At 46.4% G+C, this 22724-nt stretch overlaps 1 protein-coding gene across 1 annotated transcript in view; it reads right to left on the reverse strand.

Annotated features, from left to right (window-relative positions):
- LOC144040082 (cadherin-6-like) overlaps positions 1–22473 on the reverse strand; it is a 46149-nt gene extending 23676 nt beyond the window's left edge. The window contains exon 1 of the mRNA XM_077553889.1: positions 22298–22473. The gene's annotated coding sequence lies outside the window, so the exon portion shown is untranslated. The remainder of the gene's footprint in view (positions 1–22297) is intronic.
- Positions 22474–22724: the final 251 nt, after the last annotated feature.

Below are 22724 nucleotides of genomic sequence, written 5' to 3' on the forward strand. Positions count from 1 at the left end.
CGGGCGCTCTTTGTGGGAAAAGACGTCACAAGTCTTGAGTTGTTGGACGCGCGCTCGTCACAATGAAGGTGTGTAATAGAACACGACAGCGTAATCATCTTCTGGCCGCTGTTTACACCGAGCGCCCTTTTATTTTCTCGGCCTGGCGGCCTCTTTGTCTCATGGCGGCCTCATATCGCGTGCCGCCTAATTGCGTGAGGGGAAAAAAATGAAAATGAAAAAGGCAAATTGCTTTAAATTGCGTGTCGCAGGCTGCCGAGCAATAAGACGAGCGTTCACGCCGGCGCGTAAGCAGGATGAATGCGTCCCGCTGACCGTTTTCCCGGCGTGCACCCTGACGATTGGACGCCGGAACATTTACAATCGCAACAATTAGCCATTAAAGGTAGCGATGGCTTTTTATCGAATGCCGACGTGGACACAAACGCGTTCGTCAATACGGACTGGATGTGCGCCGCAAATGGCCTTTTGCATGCGCGCCGACGGGCCGGGTGGCATTTTACATTGGGAGCAACCCCCCCCCCCCTCCCCCACACGCGCACACGCGCACACGCACGGTGGCCTTCCTCTGAATTTGTATTTCTCCTCTAACGAGCGACGTGAGCGACACGCCAAAGCACCCTATGGCGCCCGGCGAGCCCAGGCAACCTCGCCGCCGCCGCCGCCGCCCCGGGGGTGCAATTAAAAGTGAGGGAGGAGAATGTCAGCCAGGTGGGCGAGCGAGCGAGCGGGATGGAGGTGAGAATGGGACGAGGTTTGAAGGGGGCCACCGATAAACACGGAGACGTTACAAGCTGCAGGGAAGGTTCTTCTGACCCTTTGACATCAAAAAAAACCTAAATGTCATTTTGACCCTGAAATGTGATTACTTTTGCTAAAATCCCAAACGACCCCACCACCCCCCACGCCCCCAAAAGTGATACCTAGAACCGATTCCTCTAGTACTTTCGATGATACTCTCTTTTCTCGAATTTACTGAAAATGTCGTAACACCTGAAAATGCAATAAAATTTGCACTTAACACAATCCAGAATGTTAATAATTGAGCTAATAATGCTGAATGATATTGTAAGAACATTTTTACCGATAATGTAAGACTTTATTATATTATTGGAGATGTCTTACAGTTGACATTTATTATATTTAAATCAAAAAAAAAAATGCACTTTGCGGGTTCAAATCAACTCTGAAACATTTAACATTCCAATTTTTGCTGTGGAAGTCTTAGATTCTCAAAGTGTAGAATTTTGGACCTAAAATTAACGTATATATTACATTCAAATATTATTAATAATAAGAATGTATTTTATTATAATTTCACATTGAATTTTTTGGGGTGAATTTTTGAAATGAATGCATTACAGGGTGCCACATTCTCTACCGATCCCAAAAAAATAACGATAACTATTTTAGCATTTATCCATAAAATTGCATGAAATGAATGGCAATTGTAATTTTCTAGCTCCTGATTGTAAAAATGGCCACGGGGCTGCCGTGAGCCCCGATCACTTGGCCCGATACCATACCTGATATCAATACTCGCCCATCCCGAGTAACATAGTTGAAAGGAAGAGCTTAAAACGGTGCAGAGAACTGTCTGTGTACCCGGCGCATTTTCACGGGTTCACGCAGGAATATGCGCATGTTGCCGAGAAAAATGCAAGCGAGTTGCTCCACATTTTGCCTCAAGTCGTTCCAAGTCCTCGTTTATCACGACGACAAGATCTCATCATCGGCGCTCTTCCTATGCAAACGGAAATAAGTCCCTCGGAACCTCATCAATACGTATTGATCTGTTGTAGCGCCGTCTAGACTTCCTGCCGACGCAAAAACAGCCAACGCCGCTTCGCAGGAGATTTATTAAGGCCGACGACATGTTTTTGACATGAAATGTAAAATCCCAACGACACAAAGACGACGACGAACCAAAACGCCTTTTGTAGGTCAATCTTAAAAAACGAAAATGGAAAATCTCTCAAAAAGCTCACGTGTTAGAATAAAAGTAAAGACGGACAGATGGGTGGACGGCGCGTCGCAGTCCAGATGGACAATGATCCAAAGCATACTGCCAAACCAGTCAAAATGTTTTTTCAGAGCAAAAAACTTGGAATGTTATGTAATGGCCAAGTCAATCCCCTGACCTGAATCCAACTGAGCATGCATTTAAAAATTCCAAAAAAAATAATTTCCATTTTTAAAATATTAAAGACATTGCAAATTGTGTTATGTTAATTTTTTTTGGATTAACTCATCCACTGGCAGCCATTTTCACTGAAGTAACCCCCTTCGCTCTCGGCTCTTTTACTGGATTTTGACTGATTATTGGGTTGTATTGCTAATTTTTTTTTTTTAAAAAACTAAAAAAACATGGAACCTACTGAAAGAAAGAGTCTCTTCTTTTATAAGGGAAAAATTTATTTGTATCGGTTTCAATTTTGCAGCAATTAGCATTCGTGTATAGCTATGTTTAATTCACAAATCTGTTGAAAACTGTCAAAAAGAGCTTGTTGCAACATGGATGATCTCTTATACTCTGCTGCCACCTGCTGGCCGTTTTTTTTTGTTTGGGTAATAACTACTATTGCTTTAAACGACCTCTTCAGGTCAAAGGCTGCATCAAAGCCTTCTGTTATGCTCTAGCATAAATAAATAAAAAATAGAACATTTTTATACGTTTTGGGGCACGAATAAGTTCGAACGGGGCACATTGACGCATTAACTTATTAAGAAACAAACAGGAAGGCTACAAGACACGCACAAATCCTAAACGCCATTTCCATATTTTGTTTGCCTAACGAATCATGTGATCATCCTGCCACGTGCCAGTGAGTGAGTGAGTAGCATCCATTTGGCTAAAATGCGTTTGCCGCCGCCGCCAACTCGCTCCTCGCTCTCTTTTCTCGCCGCCGCATAGCAAATAAGTGGAATAAATCACACAATCTGGGCCAAGTTTGTGAGAGCCCCCAATTTTCCCTGCGTCTCTTTCTCGCCGGGCATCCGTCAGGCGGACGCGGCGGTCTGGCCCACTTTGGAAGCCGACTCGCTCGCCCTGCACGACTCGCTCGCCCTTCATTTTGGTTCTGGACTCTTGTCTTCTTCCTTACGTGCAACCGGCACCACCATGTCCACATTGTTGCAGTAGTTTTTGGGTTGACGTGTGCAGTTTTTTTCCTCAAATATGTCAGCACATGCACAAAAGATTTTTTTTCCCCGCTAATGAACTCATTTGCTCCCAAAAACGAATAAAAACGTTCTATTTTAAATATTGCCTTTTTTTTTTATGCAAGAGCATACAGAATGCTTTGATGCGGCCTCTGACCTGAAGAGAATGCTTCAAGCAATGGTGGTTATTACAAAAACGCCCAGCAGGTGGCAGCAGAGTATAAGAGATCAACGGCGGCCATTTTGAAAAAAGCTTTGCGAATAATGACGAAACTTTGCTATATTCTAACGCTAATTGCTAATTGCTTTTGGTAGTTTCCACGTGGCCTTCCAAAACCATTCAAAATGCCGTAAAGCAGCCGGGAGCGAAGGGGGTTGCTTGAGGCAAAATGGCTGCCAGTGAGTGTGTTAAGAAAATCCACAAGAACGAATTGCCGATAGGTGCCACAAAATGGCAACAAATCCCTTTTTTTTCCCTACAAAGCAAGCAAAGCTCCTCCCTTCAGTTGAATGCACTCCCTTGGCCACAAGATGGTGCCAAAGCTTCATTTTTACATGCGTTTTTCATACCTTGTCCTTTCCCTCTTGTGGTTGGATCAGGGGATGTCGTTGATTTTTTTGTCAAATGCGGACATGTGAAGCCCTTTGAGACTCTTGTGTGATTAAGAGCTCTATAAATAAACTTGACTTATACTCTTGTTAATTAACATAAAGGTGGACACACATGATTACCAAATACAAATGTAGTTGTTAACAGTTACGATTGATTAAAAGTGTGAAACATAGAGTCACAGATTTCTACCATAGGTGGCATTAGTGTTTCATGTTGGGCGTTGGTGACAGGAACACGACATTTTTCTTTTCAAATTCAGGGCAATTTGGAACATGAAGCAAACTGGTGGACTCCAGACCGTTGTGTTCATTGTAAATAATTAGTAATAAGTAAATAATAGTAATAATTTAGTCACAGTCCCCACAAATACACACATTTTGATCATTACTAAATTGTGTTTTTTAACAACTCTTATATTTATTTCTTTTTAAATGCTTCTCAACATAGTATTTAATGCTTCTCGTTGCCATTTAAGGCAACAAAAACAAAACATGTAGTGACTTTTATTGACCCCGCAGCGGAAACCCTGACATTTTGTCAGCAATTTTAGCTGCTATAAAAAGGACCTAAAACGTTTCAATGTCGATGAGACCAATGAATAGAGGCCGTCTGTTTACATCAAAGGCGTGTTTGGACTCTTTTTATCATGTGGAGTTCGCCACCAGCTCGCACATGAAGGATGGGACAAAGGTAGTTGAGGGTGGGTGGGAGTAAAAGGCGGGGGGGGGTTCGACTGGCTTCCTGCTTCCCCCGCTGTGGTCTTTGTGGTCACCAGCCAGTCCTGATGCGAGCTCGCTCAATGCAAATCAATCCGCGAGACGGTCAAATGCGCAAACTTGCATTTTGTCATCTACTTTAAAAGTCCGCCGCTCTTGAGGACAATTTGTTGCCATTTACGACAATTAATGACATCATCGGGAAGATGCAGACATCCTGGGGGGGGGCTTTGACCCCACGCACAGTGGACCTCTGTTCCCACGTTGGTCGCCACGGGTTACCAGAGGGGAGGGGAAGGGAGGGAAGGGAGTGGGCAGCTTACGTATTCATGGGGGTGCACGTTAACTGTAGCTGAGGGTCAACGGCGGGAAAGCACAATTGTCACACAACACTAAATATTACAAAGCGCTAAAACAAAAGGCCGGCTAAAATACGGCCGCAATAAAAGGAACGCGCGCAGGAAATGCTTTCCTCCTCGACGGAGAGTAACGACCTTTACGCCGCCGCCGCCATAAAAACAACACGCTGACAGTCGGGGGGAGGGAGCGGCCGTTTTTTTGCGTTATTAACGACCTCACATGCCGCCTTTTTACGCCTCTTAAATTGGAGCAAATTTCTCCCAAACTGCGCGGCGGCGCCGAGGCGAGCAGGTGTCGGCGAAGTCGTTTGTCACCGGCCGGCAGGCAACGCGCGTGCGCCCAAAACACGCTTCTGCTTTTTACGATGAATCCTTTGCATGGATTTTTTTCCCGGATATTTCATATTCATCCAAACATTCAGTTTCTGTTCATTTTTCTGAGCTGAAGCCGATCAGAACTGACTTTGGGCCGACGCAGATGACAATTTTTATTTTTGGTCGGGCTGATATAAGCTTATATTAACACTAGCCGTGACAGTCACGCTCTAAATTTTTCATTCACATTCCACATAATAATCACTTCTTGACAGCCAAAAAACGAGTTAATACGTTTTTTAATACTTTGTCTTTCACACCCAAAAACGTATTTATACGTTTTTATGTTGTTATTTTTTGTAATGCAAGAGCATACAGAAGGCTTTGATGCAGCTTCTGAAAGGAAGAGGTGGCTTAAAGCAATGGTTATTTTTTACAAAAAAACGGCCAGCAGGTGGCAGCAGAGTATAAGGGATCAGCCAAATCTTTTCACCCGGAAATACAAAAATTTTATATATTTTTTCCGATAAAAGAAGAGACTCTAATCTCTCTTTTGGTAGGTTCCATGTTTTTTATAGCAATAGAACACAATATTTTGTGGACTTGCAGAATCAGTAAAATCCAGTAAAACGATTGGGAGCAAAGGGGGTTGCTTCAGTGAAAAAGGCTTTGGAGTGAATGAGTGAATGAAGTGTGGATAGCGCCAGCTGTACTAACGTAATTTAGCTGAATTTGCACCTGTAAAGTAGTGATGAACGTATTTTGACGATGAGTACTTCAAGTACTCATACCGGCATTGGTCTACAAAAAAGTAGTAGTGGACATCCCTAGTTTAAATCGGCGCAAAACATCATCTTACTCATCTTGTCCCAAGGAAGTCCCACATTTTTGCCGCAACTAAAGTCTGTGCCGGCAACGCAAAAGTGGCCAAACGTTTGACTCGACTAATTTCTGTGATTGACTTATTGAGTTAGCCGATTTTTGCTAGCAATTATCTTTATGAAAAGAAATGACCAGCGTGTCCCAGGGTTGACTGTAATGTGTTGATGTGTTGCTCTCGCTCCCGATTGGCTGACGCAAATCAAATAATTCAGACGCGAAACGCGTCCTCATGAGCGTGTTTCCGTGTTTGGCCTGAAGCCGGCGCCGGCGTCGCATTGCATTTGCGCTTCCTCGCCGGCGATGCGCTTTCGACCTTGCCGGTGACTCAGCTTTATTTACCTCGGCGAGTTGCCCCCCCCCCCCCCCCCGGGGGCGCCGGACGCTTGGCCAAATGAGGCCTGTGATGAGCTGTTTTGCTTTTATGGCCACCCAGCTGACCACCCCCCCACCCCCCCCCCCCCCACGGATGCCGACGGCTAATGAACAAAGAAGCCCAATTGCTCAGCGTTAGCGTTTGATTCCCGAGCGGCGCTGAGGGAGCAAAAAGCCAGCGGAGAGTTCAGGGAGGCTGGAAGTGGACGTACGAGGGGGTCCGGGGGCGTATTGCGTCAGAATGCAGTGAGACCTAACAATGATGATGACATTTCAAATGATCAATACTGAGATCTCCCAAAAAAAAAAGAAAAAAAAAAAAAAAAAGAATGCAGTGAGACCAAAGTGGACCGTGGGAACGCAAAGGCTTTAGTGGTCGAAGGGCTCGGAATTTGCCCTCAAAGTTCAAATGAAATACGAGATATCAGATGAAGGCGAGGACATGACAACGGCTTCTTTGTTGCCGCGACTGTCTGGGCACGTTTCATTTCACATAATACATCCCATTTTACGCCGTTCGAATTTCAACTTGCTTCAAAAATTCACGCCTTCTTGGGAATATATTGTCTTGATTTCGCACTATTTAATGTTAAATATCAACTTTTTCCCATTCATTTTCAATGGGACAGACGGTGACATTTTTGACCGGTAAACAGGAGGCGATGGTTCGAAAGTTCAAGTTTTCTTTTTATTCATTTATAATTTAACTACAATTAATAATTTGTCATCATTTTTTTTAATTCTTCCAATTTACTTCCTAAGCATTCCGCATGCATTCAAATCTTAGCATTCAGCTTTCAGCATTCCCACACAATTTCTACAGACATTGTACATTGTCTAGTTATTATTATTATTATTATTTTACTATTATTACGAGGACAGATTCGGAATCAGTGCAAGAAAATCATTTCGAAAAGTTGACTTGAATCTCAGATTTTAAAAATGGTGTGATTTTTGTAAAAAAACAACAACATTTTTTTAACGTGTTGACGATCTTTCTGCTTGCCGTTTGGACTTTCCGTTTAAATGTCACTAAATGTTGCCACAAAAGAAGAAGATGACTTTTATATTTAGCATTTTGTTCGTGCTCAGGTACCGTGTTCGGAACGCCTCCAGTTCGGAGTCGCCTCAAGCAGGTGAAAGTTCAGGTCGGCTGTAAGCGACCACCCGAGCGAGCTGCGACCACGTTAGCTTTCCCCGGGGCCGGATGCGAGATTGAATTATTTTGTCCTTATCGCGTGGCCGGCACATTGCGGCCCACTTTCTCTTTCCTATTTCACACCTGGAATGTTGCGAGATAGCTCGTGTTCCTTTTGGCCGCCGTCGACAATCGGCAGTCAAAAGACGGAATTATCTATCGGCAAGCTACCGCCCACAAGCCCCGCCCCCCCCAACCCCCGCCCGGCTTCAAGCGCCCGCATGCTGTTATTCGAGATAAACAATCAATAGTGCATTAATGCGTCCCCCCTGGCCGGCCAATGTCACCGGCTCACTTTGAGCGGATAATCTTGCTCAGCAAGTGGAAAAATGATATATTGGAATTTTGATGCTTTTTCGTCACGTGGTCACGTTTGAGGTCGTCGCGTGTTTCGTTTGCTTCCTCTTGCGCCGTTAAAAGACGTATGCTGGCCTTCTTTACAGCAAAGGTGACCAAGTTTATTGCAGGGGGGAGGTGTGGTGGTGGTGGTGGGGGGGGGGGGCACGCAATCGATTTACAGCAAGGAACGGACATTTTAAACACGATTCCCAGCCAGACGTTTAAAAGCATTGCGCCGCTCTTGATTTGACGAGCGCTCGCTCCCCTTGCGGAATTCTCATGACGTTCTTGTTCCTGCAGGAGGGAGGGGAGGGGAGGAAAGTGGGGGGAAAGGTCGTTGGGCCGCGCTGTGGTCTCACTTCCTCCTTACCGGGCGTCCATGCAGCACATTAGCATCTGCATTCCCAAAGCTGCCATTGAGGGGGGGGGGGGGGGGGGGGGGGAAAGAGGGAGCGTTTTGTTGGGAACCTCTGTGAGAAAAAAACAAAACAAAGGCGCACTTATGAAGAGGCCCGACTCGCCTCGCCTGCCCCCAAACGCCAATCAAAAACTCTCATTCCGTCCCTTTTCATTCGGATACGCCCCCCCGCCAGCCCCACAGCCAGTCGGGTCAATAAGACCCCAAATAAAAGACTTGGCTGGATGATTACGAACGCTGTTTACCAGAGAAGAAACAAAGGCAGGGAGGTGAGGAGGGGGGGGGCTGCGAGGTGAGGGGGGTGGGGCTGCTTGGCGTTGCAACGCCACAAGAACTTCGTACCCAGGAAGATGTTCAAGTCTTAAACTGGGGTTCGGGTTCCAAAGGTTTCAATTCAAGGGTCACAATTGAGAACAGTTGCAATCAAATGATTGGTTTAAAGAAATGTTGACTGTCAAAATGTGTGATCTTAGTTTTCAAAGTAAGCTTTGAAATTAGGGTTTGGTTAAGGTTTCAAATGTTGGTGATGACAACTTTTTGTGGACGACAATTGACCCCCCCATTGCCCAACTCCAGTGCCAACTTTTCAGTTTGAACGGAAAAATTCAAGGGGGGGGGGGGGGCTTGAGGGTGCTGCGGTTGCGGTTGCGGTTGCTGACTCCGATTGAAAACAAAAGACTGCCAAAGATGCCGCGAACACCGGGACGGCGTTCCCCGTCTTCAACGTGCCAACCGGGTTATTTTGCCACACGGACCCACGTTGGTCCTGTGAAGGCTCCTTTTGTCGTTTTGTGGAAGAACTCACAACAAGCAGCCATGTTAAGTGCCAAGTTTCCCGTTTAGTAGTAACTGTAACTAGTTGCTATTTTTTTTTTTTGTAACGAGCACAACACTTGTTCACAACCTTTTTACCGTTCCCACAACATCTTTATAAAAGCGTGAAACCAAAATGTAGATATTTTCTAGAAGCTTTTTATGCAGTGGTTTGAAACTGGGCGTTGCCACGTTTGAAACGTTTGCTTGCTTTGCTGGTGTTCGGAGGCCCCTTTGGAGGAGTTTTGTTCTTTCGCTTGCTTTCCAACTTTCATCGCAGTAAAAAAAAGTTGCCTGGACTTTTACATTGGACAAGACGCACATTCAGCCACGAACACAAACGAGAACGCAAAGTGGACGACGTACAGAAGCGGCAGCAGGCGGCACGAAACGTGCTCATAAATAACGGAAGCCGGCGAAGCATCTGTCAGCTTTTCTGTCAACGCTTCTTTCAGAAGGGCCGGGTCGGGGCAGCGTGTTCCCAACATGGCCAAACCTCGGCTGACCCCGCCCCCCCCACCCCCCGCCACCCTGTTTGCGCTCACCTCCACGCCTCCTCGTCCCATCTGCTGATTTACGGGATTCACACATTTCTTCTCGGACAAATTGAGTCGCTTGTCCTCCTCGGGCTTCCGTAAATAAAAGCAGCGGCGTGCTCGCCCCCCCCCGTTCGCCTCGTCCAAATAAACACAATTCCCCGCAAGCCTCAAGACTCGGCACGGTCGGTCGGTGGGGGCGGCGGCGATGAGGAGGAAGTAAACACACACCTCCAGCTAAACGCACGCTTGTGGACTCCAATACGCTGGCCGTCACTTGACATTAACATTTCTTGCGAGTTCTTCCCAAACACAAGAAGGTTTCACACCAGAAAGGGAACGTGACGAGGGAACGTGACGAGGGAACGTGACGAGGGAACGTGACGAGGGACGTGACCGGCGTCCCAACTGGTGTGTCCAGTTTTCACGCGGTTCTAATCCAAACGGACACACTCTGATCTGTCCACTGTGTCTTCAAGACAGGAACATTTTTCGAGACCATCGTCAGTCGTCTTCTTCTGTTTCAAGCCTGACCGATTCACTTTGATCTCTGGTCCAACCCGATACCGAACTGTCAACCCCAAATTACAATCTATTATCTACAGAGCTATTCTATACGACGGTGTATTAGGGCCACGTATAAATATATTTTTAGAGGGTGGGGGCAAAATTATTTTTTCCTCTGAAAATTACCCCCCCCCAAAAAAAACTTTTGTTTTACGTGGCCCTAATACGCTGTCGTATAGGGCCACGTATAAATATATTTTTTTAGAGGGTGGGGGGAATATTCTGAGGAAAAAAACGTGCAAATTTGCCACTTTGTAAAGTGGCAAATTTTGCGGATTTTATTCTCGCAAATTTGCCACTTTATAAAGTGGCAAATTTGTTGGGTTTTCCTCGGAATATTAATCCCCCTCTGAAATTTTTTTTTTTTTTATACATGGCCCTAATACACCGTCGTAATTCTACGGTTTTCTACGCTGCAAGACAACGGAGAAACTGGCAGAAGCTGAAATCCATGGAGGAGATGTTTTAGTGTATTTAGGTTAAAATTTTATAGAGGAAAATGACATAAACAATTTAGAAATCCCTGCTGTTCACTTGACCTGAGCATCTTTTTAGTGCTACCACTTTTTTTTTTTTTTATCGTCAAGCACCACCTGCCGCTGTTAGCCTACCCTTTGACCTCTGCTGTGTCACCTAATCTCACTCCCCCCCCCCCCGTCTAGGCCCTCCAGCCCCCTCAGACTCTCTTAAAAGCCACTTAGAGGCTCCCAGGCCGCCGGATTGAATTAAATCTTTGCTGAATCAAATTAGCGTGCGAGTAAGCAAAGTCTCGTAGGAGCATCGCGTCTGGACGTCGCGTGTCACGGGGGTGACGTCATGGCTGTCGCTAACGTTACGGAACGAGGCGGGCGGGGGTGCCACCCATTCATACCATCGACTGCATTGGACAATGCATCATATGTCAATAAAACGTGTCCAAGTGAAATGATTGGCAAGCGTTTTACAGTCTAAACCAGATCGGGATTAAGTTTCAACATGACCTTTGATTGTATTTGACAATAATAACATCATTTTGTGAATACAATTAGCTGACTTTGTGGCTAATTAAGTTACCACGCTAGTTTCACTTTGTGAACAAAGAAAGTCGTACCACACCGTTGTTTAGATATACTGTACACGGAAAGTTTTGGGGGTCACTTGAGAAGTTAAGAAACATTTTTTATCATTTTAACAATGTCTAGATTGTATTTCTAATTCATTTAATATTGTAAAACTTTTCTAAGTGATGCCAAACTTTTTAACCGTAATGTAGCCTATACCCAAAACGTGTACGGGTTAAACGTATACAATCAAAATATTCATCCAAGATGGCTGACGCATTGACTTATTGCAGCAACAGGCCAACACATTCAGTGAGATGTCTATATATATATATATATGTGTGTCTAAAACCCTCAGAGCGGTGATGCTAATGAGATTATAATTATAATGAATACAAATGGAATGTTTAATGCAATTTTTCCATTTCAAAGAAAGTCCGGCGGCGGCGTTGCCCGAGCACACAGTGGGATTATCCTCTGGCAAACAAGAACCCAAGTTTGCCTTCATTAGATCAAACTCGCTCAGAGCTCTCGACACTTCGGAGGGGGGGGGGGGGGGGTAGCGCCGCCAAGGCTGCGCTGGAAGGACCTGCCCCACTTCCAGGCCCTTCCTGGCATCCTCAATTGATTGGTCCTCTGTTGAGTTTTTTTACCGACATACTTGATCTGTTCTGTGGTTCGGTCGCTGCCCCCCCCACACACCGCCATCCATCTACTACGCTGTCGATCCCGGCCACAGCCCCGCCCCTCCAGCTCTCTGCCCTCGTTTCTTCAGGAAACTGGAAGATTGCCACGTGACATCAACACGAACACGAAGAAACAAGAAGGAAGGTTTCACGCTTCCCGAGTGAGACGGCGAGGAGAGTCAACGCGTGACGTCCACTGGACCGCCTTGAAGACGGGAACGTCCTTCCGGGACTTCGTAGAATCGTCAATTGAGTCTTCCCCTGGTTTTTAATCCACTCGACTCTGATCGGTAATCCAATAACCGGCACACAACAGCATCCAATTCGATGCTGCCGCCTCCCGTCCTTCGACTTCCCGATGGCGCTTGCCAGGAAACTGCAAGCTTACATCTTGACATTAACAATCTTCCCAAAATCAAACATGAGGGTTTCACGCTTCCAGAGGATGTCAACGGGGAGGGGAAATGGCTGCCTTGGAGACGGGGATGTGGTCCTGATCCTACTCGTACACTTCGTGTGGAAATCATCCAGGTCATTTGTTTCTCTGGGTGTCAAATGGATCGCGACTGGACTGCTCAGTTTGTCTGAGAAGTCGTTTCTTCCTGGTCTGTCCTAAATCTCTTGGCACGAACTGAAGAAGCCTTCTCCGATGAGAGGCAAAACCACTTCAAAGACCAACAGAGCAGATCAGTTGCTTACACTGGTTTTCCATCCAAACGGACTGCCTCAGATCTTTGGACTGCTGCGCCCCAGATACAGCCCCACCCTGCAGCCCCCCTGCCCTTGTTTCTCCATCGAACTGGAAACTTGCCACTTGACATTGGGAGTTCTTCACACTTCAGAGTGAGCAAGCGGGGGTGGCGGTGGGGGGGGGGGGGGGGTTAAACAGAACGGACCCTGGTGGGAGGTATCAACCGTACTGGCAGATGCCTTTCAGACCTCAACCAGCAGTTGAGTCTTTCAGTCTGAGCACTGCGGTCCCACCAACCTCACCCCCCCCACCCCCACCCCTTTGTTTCCCTATAAAACTGCAAACTGCTACTTGACTTAATTAACACTCAGTAGGAGTTGTTCCACAAAACAAGCAGTAACGATTCACAACTGCAGAGCAAGCCGCTGGGAAGTGTAAACAGGCAACAGGTTGGGAGCTTCTGCAGTGTGTGTGTGTGGGGTGTGGGGGTGGGGTGGGGGTGGGGGGCGGTTCTCTTCATTACACCGCCAACGTCGGCTGGCAGGACCTGCCCCATTTTCCCCGCCGTCAAAGCGTAATTGGAGGCCCGCGAGACCCCCAACATCCATTTGTCACGTATTGTCGTCAAAGCAGTGCGTCTCGGCGCCTCCGAGGATGACCTTTCCTCAAAGTGGACGTCTTTTGCCGCCCCCGCCAGCACGCGCTTGTACGACAGCTCGCTATTATTAGCGCGGACGTGCGCGTTGTGTCCCGCGCGTGCGCCGCCTGCTCCCGTTCGACAGGTAGTTTGTTTGGGGCGCCTTCCATTTTATTTCCCGGCTTGTCAGCGAGGCGCAGTAATGGCGGAGAGGGAGCCCACAATGACGCCCGCTTTGCTTATTTCACTCAGGGGGGATTGAAGGAAAAATAGGAGCTTTGCCGATGTGCCGCCTGTTCATTTACAGAAAAAAAAATTGATAAGAAGAAAGTCGCAAAGGCTTTTTGTGCACACAATGGAATCCAGATATCATTCACCAAATAGACAGGAGACCATTATTCACAGGAGGAGGGGTGACAGGCCCGCGGGGAAGAAATGTGCGCACCAAGACAGCCAATCGCCCGCCCCCCCATCTCACCCCCCCCCCCCTCAAGCCTAGCAGGAAAGAGACTCTTCTTTATTTTTAAAAGCCGCAGTGTTGCTGTCATCTGCAATAACGCCCATCATTCCTCCTGCAGGCTGCTGGAGAGCACAAGCAAATCACATGCGGGCGCGCACGCACGCACACGCACGCACACGCACGCACGCACGCAAACTATGTGGCATCTGAAGAAACGACCTTCACAAGAAGCATCATGGCTGCCAACCAGCAGGCAGGCGTGACTAATCGATTGTTGATTCATCAATTTTGAAGACATTTGTCCATCATGTGGAATTTAATAGACAGCTCATCGCAGCCTGACAATTTGCTGCCTCAACGGGCAGCATTTTGAGGTATATGTTTTGTTTTCGGGCACTAGATTGCGCTCACACAAAAAATGGTGGCATAGGCAGACCTGACTAATCGATTATTGATCCATCAGCGTTTTGTCCACCGTGTTCCATTTGCGGCATAGAAGATGGATGAAAGTGTTTCTTTGCAGGGCATCGGCAAGGTCAACTCGGCCCAACCAGTTTGCCGCCTAAATGGGCTGCCACTTAGGAAATGTGCCGCGAAATTTGAGGCGCATTTGGAAGGAAACATTTTGGTTTCATTATGAGACGGCTTTCACACGACACGCGATTGCTGATTCATCAATTGTGAAGGAATTTTTTTTTCCTAGCCAGGCAAAATGGAAGCCATGTGCTGCAACCCGACAAGTTTACGACTTCAACGGGCTGTGGCAGAAATGTGACTTTTGTTTTTGTTGCGAAACTGATTTATTTGCATTTTCTCAAGTTTGTTTGGTGGATTTAAATATTTATTTTTTGAGGTCTAAATTATTTATTATTATTATACCCAACCATCCATTTTGTTGCCTGTTTTGTCTGGGTTTTGTAGGGGTTGGATTTAGTTCATTATGGGTATGTTTGTTGTTTTTGTCCGTGGTTGGTGTTTGTCATGTTTTCCTGATTGCTCACCTTGTCTCGTTATTGTCTGATCTCGCCCACCTGTGTTTTTCCCTTCCCGGCGTGTCTGACCAATCGGTGCCCTCAGCCTATTGTGTTCCTCAGGTGCGCCTCATTAGCGTTGGTGTATTTAGTCTGTTGAGTTTGTCCAGTCCGGTTCGATCTATTGTCGTTTCCAAGTTTTGTCCTTTTCTCTCATGTCTTGCTAGTTCCTCGTCATGACACTTGAGTTTGCTTTGATTTAGGACGTTGTGCACCACCTTGTTTTTGTTTAATTAACAAAACCCTTTTGTTTTGCACTTTACCTTGGCCTCCTCGCTCTGACCCCCCCCATCACACACACACACACACACACACACACACACACACACACACACACACACTTGTGTCCAAAACCACAGCCAACCGTGACACAGCCATTAATGGCTAAACCGATGGCAACAAAAATGAGCACACCCCTAAGCGAAAATGTGCAAATTCCGCCCAAGTTGTGAAGATTTTGTGTAGCCGCCATAAACTTGCTTTAAGCCTCTTGGGATGGACTTTAGAGATTTTGTTGTGTTCTTCTTTTTTCTTTCTTTCCAAGTTTATGCTATGCTTCGCTGTGGCAGCGTAACAGGGGCCTTGTCTTTTTTTTTTTTTTTACCACCGCCTCGCTCACGTTTTCAATTCTTAACTCAGATCTTGGGGTGCTTTTTAGCTACATTTGATAAAACAGATTGTGAAAATGTAATTTTCGGTTATAAAAAAAAACAAACATTTCAAATGTTCTGAGGACCAAGGTTGCCTCCCTAACCACTTCCTCCCCCGGTCAGCCGACTCTGGCTGCGCTCTGCAGTGCAGCTGTGCTCATATTGGACTCTCTGATCCCCTATTAGCCCGCCGTCATCCCTGGGTCAATATTAGCCCCCCTCCTTCGCTCCCACCCCCCGAAACCCAAACCTCCATGACAGTCGGCCCCTCCCCGCCCGCGGCCTTGCGTTGGCCGCGCACTCGCTTATTAAGCGGCTGTCACGTTGAGCGGCCGGACCCCAGACAGACATTAGAGGCCTCGCCGGCCGCTTACGGCAGGGCCGCTTAAGCCCGCGGGGCTTTGCACCGACAAGAACCCGGTGGAGGGGGTGGGCTGGTACCCACACTTCTGTACACACAAACATGCAAGGACAACGGAGAAGGGTGGATTTATACTGACGGAGCATAAATAACATTTTGTGGCTTGAAATGTGAATTTCAGACTATCCTTTAAAACCGTATCTTCAAAATCGAATCCTGCCTTGAAGCTCTCCATTGAACCACCCTAACCCAGAATCCAAACCTAAAATTGACACCCTAACATTAGCTTGAAAACTAACCCTGACTTGAAACCCCATTTTTAAACCCTAACCCTATTTCAAAACTCTAATCTTACAAACCAAAACCCTGACTTTAAAAGCCTAATTTGGAATCCTAATTTAAAACTCTTAACCACACTTAAAACACTAATTTGAAACCAAAACCTTTGTTTGTAATCCTAAACCCATACTTGACATCCTAGAACTGGCTTTTGTTGTTGTTGTGTTGTTTTACGTTTTACTTTTTTACGTTTAGTGGAAGGAGGACGTGTCAGAACAGTAAACCCCAACGACCCAGGGTTAGGGTTAGGCTGCTTGTGTGACGTAATCTGGAAGTGACGTCAGGGACGAGCAGTATTTGTCTAACTACTGCCCCCTAGAGGCTTGGCATGCATGTAAATGAGCTTATAACCGCACTTCTCCATTTGTGTGAATTTTTAATATTTATATTAATATTTTTAATTATATAAATGCCAATATGGATTTTTTTTTTAACTCATTCAATGCCAGGGATGTTTTTTTCCTGTCTTTTAAGAATCCAAACATTTAATCCCAGCCAGGTATGTGTTTATATATTTTCACTTATTTATTTATTTTTTTCACGTGGAGGGTCAGAATGAAGAAGGCCGTCACTGAAAGAGTTTTCAAAAATGATCATTTTCAAGGTTAAAAAAAAAAAACCCTGGCCTATTTCCACACTGTTAACTGGACTTTACAGAAGTAAAATGTTCCAATTTGTGAAAGTAATTTAGTGAGTTGATTTGCAGGCGTGGCCGTCACCTCTGCCGCTCGACGGGAAGCGGCCCGCACGCAAACACCGGCGGAGCCGCCTGCTGCTCGCCGCCGATGCGCCCGCAGCCATGCGAGACTTGATTAGATTTTGATAGTGATCTGGATCCGTGATTCCCACTATTAGATTATTACCGTGCAGCCGCACACACACACACACACACACGTCGGTCGGAGGGATTTCATTCCAAATCCAATCCAAAAGCCCCCCCGTGTGCCGTCCCCGGGTCAAAAAATCGATTTCACCTCAAACGCAAGACGGACGGACGCTCGGTATCCTTGAGGGAAATGACTCGTCTCATACTTGGAAAAAGAATCCCTACTGCACCTTCGTGAAAGATTTTTCTCGATTGCTGATGAGCTGTCATTGGATTCAGCTGAGTTGGAGTAGGGAGACTTGGAAAACAGGATGGATGGTGAGCCCCAAGGGCCAGGATGGAGAAACACTGGACTGGTCCATTGCGATCATGACCATCATGACAAAGAAGCATTTTCGCGATCATAAAAACAGTTTTTAAACACAAAAAAACAAAATAATAAATTGGTGTTTTAAAAAAGACCAACACTATATTGATGGTTATTTGGGCGATGCCAGGAAATGGACGTTTGCCGAACATTCAGTTTGTTGCACCTGAGAGGACAAACAGCCCGGCTGACGGTCCGTGTGGAAGTTGGGCCACTAACACTCATAATTAGAAACGCCGTGGCGCTCGTCCAGGGTGTGTGAGTGTGTGTTGAAGGGGTGGGGGCAGTGGGGGGGGGGGGTTGCTGGTATTGGCAGACGCTTGTTCAACATTGGCAGCACTTTGCCGCCTCCCACCCAAAAGAACAAATCCAAAGTGATTTCATCCTCAAGCGCCAAGCCACTATGTAAAAAGTGACTTTTCTCTCATCTTCACTTCTTCAAACGTTTCTCAACAGGCGGCGCCGAGGCCAAAACTGGATCCATTGTTACACTACTTGGACCAATGTTTGTCATTTAACCATTGAAACCTTTTACGCATTTATGGTGGTCTTATTCAACATGAAAAAAGAATGCCTTTATTATATATATTTTTTTTTCGGGGGGGGGGGGGGGGTAGTTTTTTTGTATAAAAAAGTTAATATTGCTTAAAAAAAAAAAACGAAAAAACACCTTGTTATTCTCAACAAAATATGACTTATTCCTACAAGATTATGAAGTTGTTAAAAAAAAAAAAAAACGCTTTTTTTTTTGAAAAATAAATAAATCTATGTCTTAACGATGTAACAATTTATCTAAGACTTTAGGACATGACTACGTCTCTCGGCTGGCCTGGGCACGCCTGGGGATCCCGCCGGAGAAGCCGGTCGAAGTGGCTGGGGAGACGGAAGTCTGGGCTTCCCTCCTAAAGGATTTAGGATTTGCAAAAATGATTTGGAAAAATAAGACTCAAAAAGAAATACCAAAAACAAACTTTATTCCCATAACATTCTAATAATGATATTAATAATAGTTATGAACTTAGTCGTTTTGAACAAAGAGAAATGTTACTAGTTGAGTTAATTTGCATGTTTAGAAAAGCTCTACAGTAAATAAAGTATATTAGTAGCAAATGTCATTTTTAGTTTGGACAATTTTTAAAATTCTGTTTATATTCTTGTATGACTAATCTTATTGAATAAAATAAAACAACTTTATACTTGTGAGAGTCCAACTTTTCATGTAAACAAACATGATTTCACAACTACCGCTGCATAAACAATTTTCATATTTAGGCCTACTTTTCATACCCCCCCCAAAAAAAAAAAAAAGCAAATCCAAGTGAAAATCATCCTCAATCTCTAAAAAGTCTTCTAAAGGAAATCAATGCTAAATGTCAAGATACTACAATACATGATGTGAGCTCATTGCATTACGTTTCCAGACGTGGGCTTTGCAGACATTTTCCTCAAGTGGAACTTTCACTTTCAATTGACGGCATCGGCCCCATCCTGCCGCTTTAGCCAGCATGGAGCTCGCATAAACACACACACACACACACACACACACACACACACGGAATCTCCATCCAGCCTCTTTGGAAATAGATTTAGGACTTGAGCACAAAGCAGGAGAGCTAATGAGGCGTTGTTTGTTTAGCGAGGTGCGAATGTTGGGATCCGCGCATGTTTATCTTTTTGGCCACATGGGGAGACAAACATGGCAAGGCTTTTTATTTTCATTTTTTTTTTAAGGAGGGAAGCGAGCCGGGGGTCATTGAGATTTAGGCGGACTCGCCGTTGAGCCGATGTCCTGCCCGCCATCCAGCCCGAAAATCCCCTCAGTGGAAACCTGTGGACACGTCGGTCCTCGCCGCCGCATCGCCGTCAGTTCTCGCTGCAGACGCAAAGTCATCGGAGTCGGGCCGACCTTCACGGAGCGCCGATGACGGGCCTAACGGAAAACAGACGTCTTGGAGTGGTGGGGTTTTGTGCGGAGAGGCGGGCGGGGGGTGGGGGGGGGGTTGCGGCTTGCGAGGAAATGTGCTCTTGTGGTCACATGAAGACAAGTCAAGAGCAAACAAAGATGGCGGCCGCACAAAGAGACAAGTGTGCCAGTGTTGAAAGAAAAGAATGAAGAGGGTTTGAGCCAAGCATCTCAACGTGGCACAGATTTTTACTTTTAAACTTGCACTCTTTCCATTCTACACTTCTCCAGCTGGCTTGCGGGGAAAAAAAACGTCTCCATGCGAGTCCTCCTGAATCATTGGATGCAGAAACACCACATTTTAGTCCCTAATGTAGCGGGTGCGCTATTGTTTTTCTCACTAATCTATAACATGGTGATGCTGATTTTACACTCCAAAGTTACACCATTTTCTTAGCATGTAAGTCAAGTAAGCTTGGCAAAACTTTTGTCCATACATCACAACGTGAGCAAAAACAGGCATTTCTAGCATATTGGGTGTGTTATTGTTGTTCTCAGCGAACTGTAACACAATGACACCGTTTTTAGTTCCAAAATTATGCAACGTTGATACCTACAAAACAAGATGACTTTTCGCTACACTTTTAAACCATTAGATGCGGAACCGTGTAATAAAATTTAAAAAACATGAACCCCTAACTTATTTAGTGTCTTATTGTTTTTCTCATCAATCCATAGCATAGATAAAAAGTTTTTTTAAAGCTCTTTTTTGTTTTGATTTGTGTTATCATGCTTAGGTTTGTTGTTTTGTTTTTGTTTGCAGCTGTTCTCGTCATCCAATCATCTCCCGCAGCCACTTGCGTCTTGTCCAGGTGTCTCTCGTTGTCTCGTCAGTCGGCTTGCATTTAGTTTCCTGGTTTCGTTCGGTCTTTTGTTGGCTGATTGTCGCTGTCGACACTCTTGTGTTTTGGTGTTATTTAGATTTTTGGTCTTTTCCGAACTTTGTTGGCTTTACCCTCATCGTGTTTTTGTTCAATAAATTGTGTTGAGTGTAACATGCATCCCTGCCGTGGTTCTCCTGCATTTGGCTCCTCCACCCCATCGTGACATTTTTTACCACACAAGTCAAAACATGCATCGCTAGTTGTGCTTTTGCTTTTCCCAACAAAGCCAATGGCGCTGTTCATTTTGCTTCAAATTTTCATTTTCTTTTTTTTTTTTACCACTAGTTTAATGTTCGTCATACTGACTGGCACTAAATCATGCTAGCTCGAAATTTGTCACTCTTGTGTGACTCTTGGAAGGACATGTTTAAAAAGCACATTTCTTTAAGCAATTTCCGAGCTTGGCCGCTAATTATATTGCACTGATCTTTCGACTAATCACTGTAAAACGTTCTAAAAATCGGCGTGTTTTGAAATTGAGCTTGTCAGTTGCTAAGCTAGGAACGAATATTTCTCGTTAGATTTTCCACCTGTGACGGATTCGGCCTAAAAAGCAGACCAAAAAAAACAAGCTGGCTGCCTGAAGGGGCTATTTATGTCTCCAAATGTCGCCAGCGCACGTCCATTAGCGTCACTATGGCCGCTCGCTTGCTCTAGAAATGTCTGCGGCTGGGAGGGGAGGGGAGGGGTCCCCAGGGGCCACAGCGCCGGGCGGCGGCCGCTGGGATTTTTTCCCGTTATTAGCTGCAGATGCCGGCCACGCAACGGCGGCGGTGCGGCGTGGCAGAAAGAACATCCGCCATCATGGCAAGTGACGCGGCCCATCTGGAGCGCACGTAACATCATCAAGTCGGGGTCAGCGGTCAGCCCCTCGCCGCTGCCGGGTACGCGCCACCATCGGGTGACGTCAGGGCCCCGCGGGGGACGGGGACGGGGATGGGGGGGGTGGTGGGCAGATGGAGACCTTTTCTCTTGAAATCTGCTGACTTGGTGTGATGAGAAAGATGAAAAGTGAACATTGTGTCGTTTGGAATCTCAACTCTGCTCGAAAGGATGCGAATGGCTCTGATGGCGCTTTGTGTTTTCCAGTCTCTGCTTGTCACATCAGTTCTTCTCGCTTACACACACATGCTGTATCTACACACACACACACACACACACTCTGGACCCAACATGAACATATGAGCATGTGCTATTTGCAGTCCCTTTAAATATTCAGCACCTGCCGTGTTCCCCCCCTCGTCTTTGATCAGCCTCCGATTGCACTACTTTCATGTGCAGGCTTCAAACCGGCGCAACCTCCACTGTGAGCCTGCACCGTGATCGCCATGCCCATCGCCAGATCCACGACAGACAACTTGTTCACACCAGGAGGAGGAGCTGAGGATAGTCCAGCATGTGTCACGCCTGCTCCAGTCCTCATGAGTGTCGAAAAGTGATGCACCAAATCCCAAATTCTTCCTTAAAATGCCTCTTCATAGCCCAGCCCGGAACTAAAAGTGCTAAAACTTCCACCCTAGCCACTTTGTATAAAAACACATCCACTCATTCTAGACATCTAACATCACTTTTCATTGTAAAAGTGTACATTTGATTCTATTCGGAAAAGCTCATCTCTTGGACGCCAGTAAACAAGCAGAAAGAAGAGAAAAAAACAACATCAAAAAGGGCCCCATGGCAGCTGGTCCCCAACCTCCGCCTGCACCCGAGCGTCGCACCTGCACGCAGCCTCGCCTCGCCTCGCTGCAGGAGGCTCGGCCGTGAGTGAAGCATCCCCGGGGGTGGGTGGGAGTGAGAGGGTGCGAGGCAGCCTGCGGGAAGTTTTCCCCCGCGACAAAAGCACAAAGTCCGGCGCGCGTCTCACCGAGGACTCGCAGCCGCGTTACTCGGGCAAAAAGACCAAAAAGTTGAAATTGAACTTTAAAAAAAAAAGAAAGCGTCAAATTGTGCCGCTGACGAACATGGACGCATAAAGAGGTCGGTTGTTACACAAGCCCGATGATGATGAGACCCCTGCAGCCAGGCCGGACCGAGGCGAGCGCGCAAACAAAGCCCAAACAAGAGCCTCTCACCTGGGCACGACTGTCGGAGCGGCTTCGTCGCCCGGCGGAGATGCGGCGGAGATGCGGCGGGGATGAAGGCTGCGAGGCTGCGAGGCGGCGGGAGGCGGCGGGAGGGCGGGAGCGAGAGTATCCGATTGAGAGCAGCCTGCGTCGGCCGCGCGTCCGCAGCAACTGCGTCCTCGCTGGCTGGATGACAGGAAGGGAGGCTGAGGGGACGCACGCCGCCCATTGGCTGTCGGGTCCCCGGCAGCAGGCGGCGGGAAAGGGGGGGGGGGGGACGGAGAGGGATGGAGGAAGGGAGGGAGATGGAGGGGGGGGCGGGTGAATGGCGTTTAACAACACTTTCTCTTTTTATTTCATACAATTTAGCAGCTAGCACAGACTAAGGACACAACCACAACATTTTGGCTCACATTATGATCCAAGTGCTCGTTTT

The sequence above is a fragment of the Vanacampus margaritifer genome, chromosome 20, assembly GCF_051991255.1.
Source record: "Vanacampus margaritifer isolate UIUO_Vmar chromosome 20, RoL_Vmar_1.0, whole genome shotgun sequence".
NCBI classification, from domain to species: Eukaryota; Metazoa; Chordata; class Actinopteri; order Syngnathiformes; family Syngnathidae; genus Vanacampus; species Vanacampus margaritifer.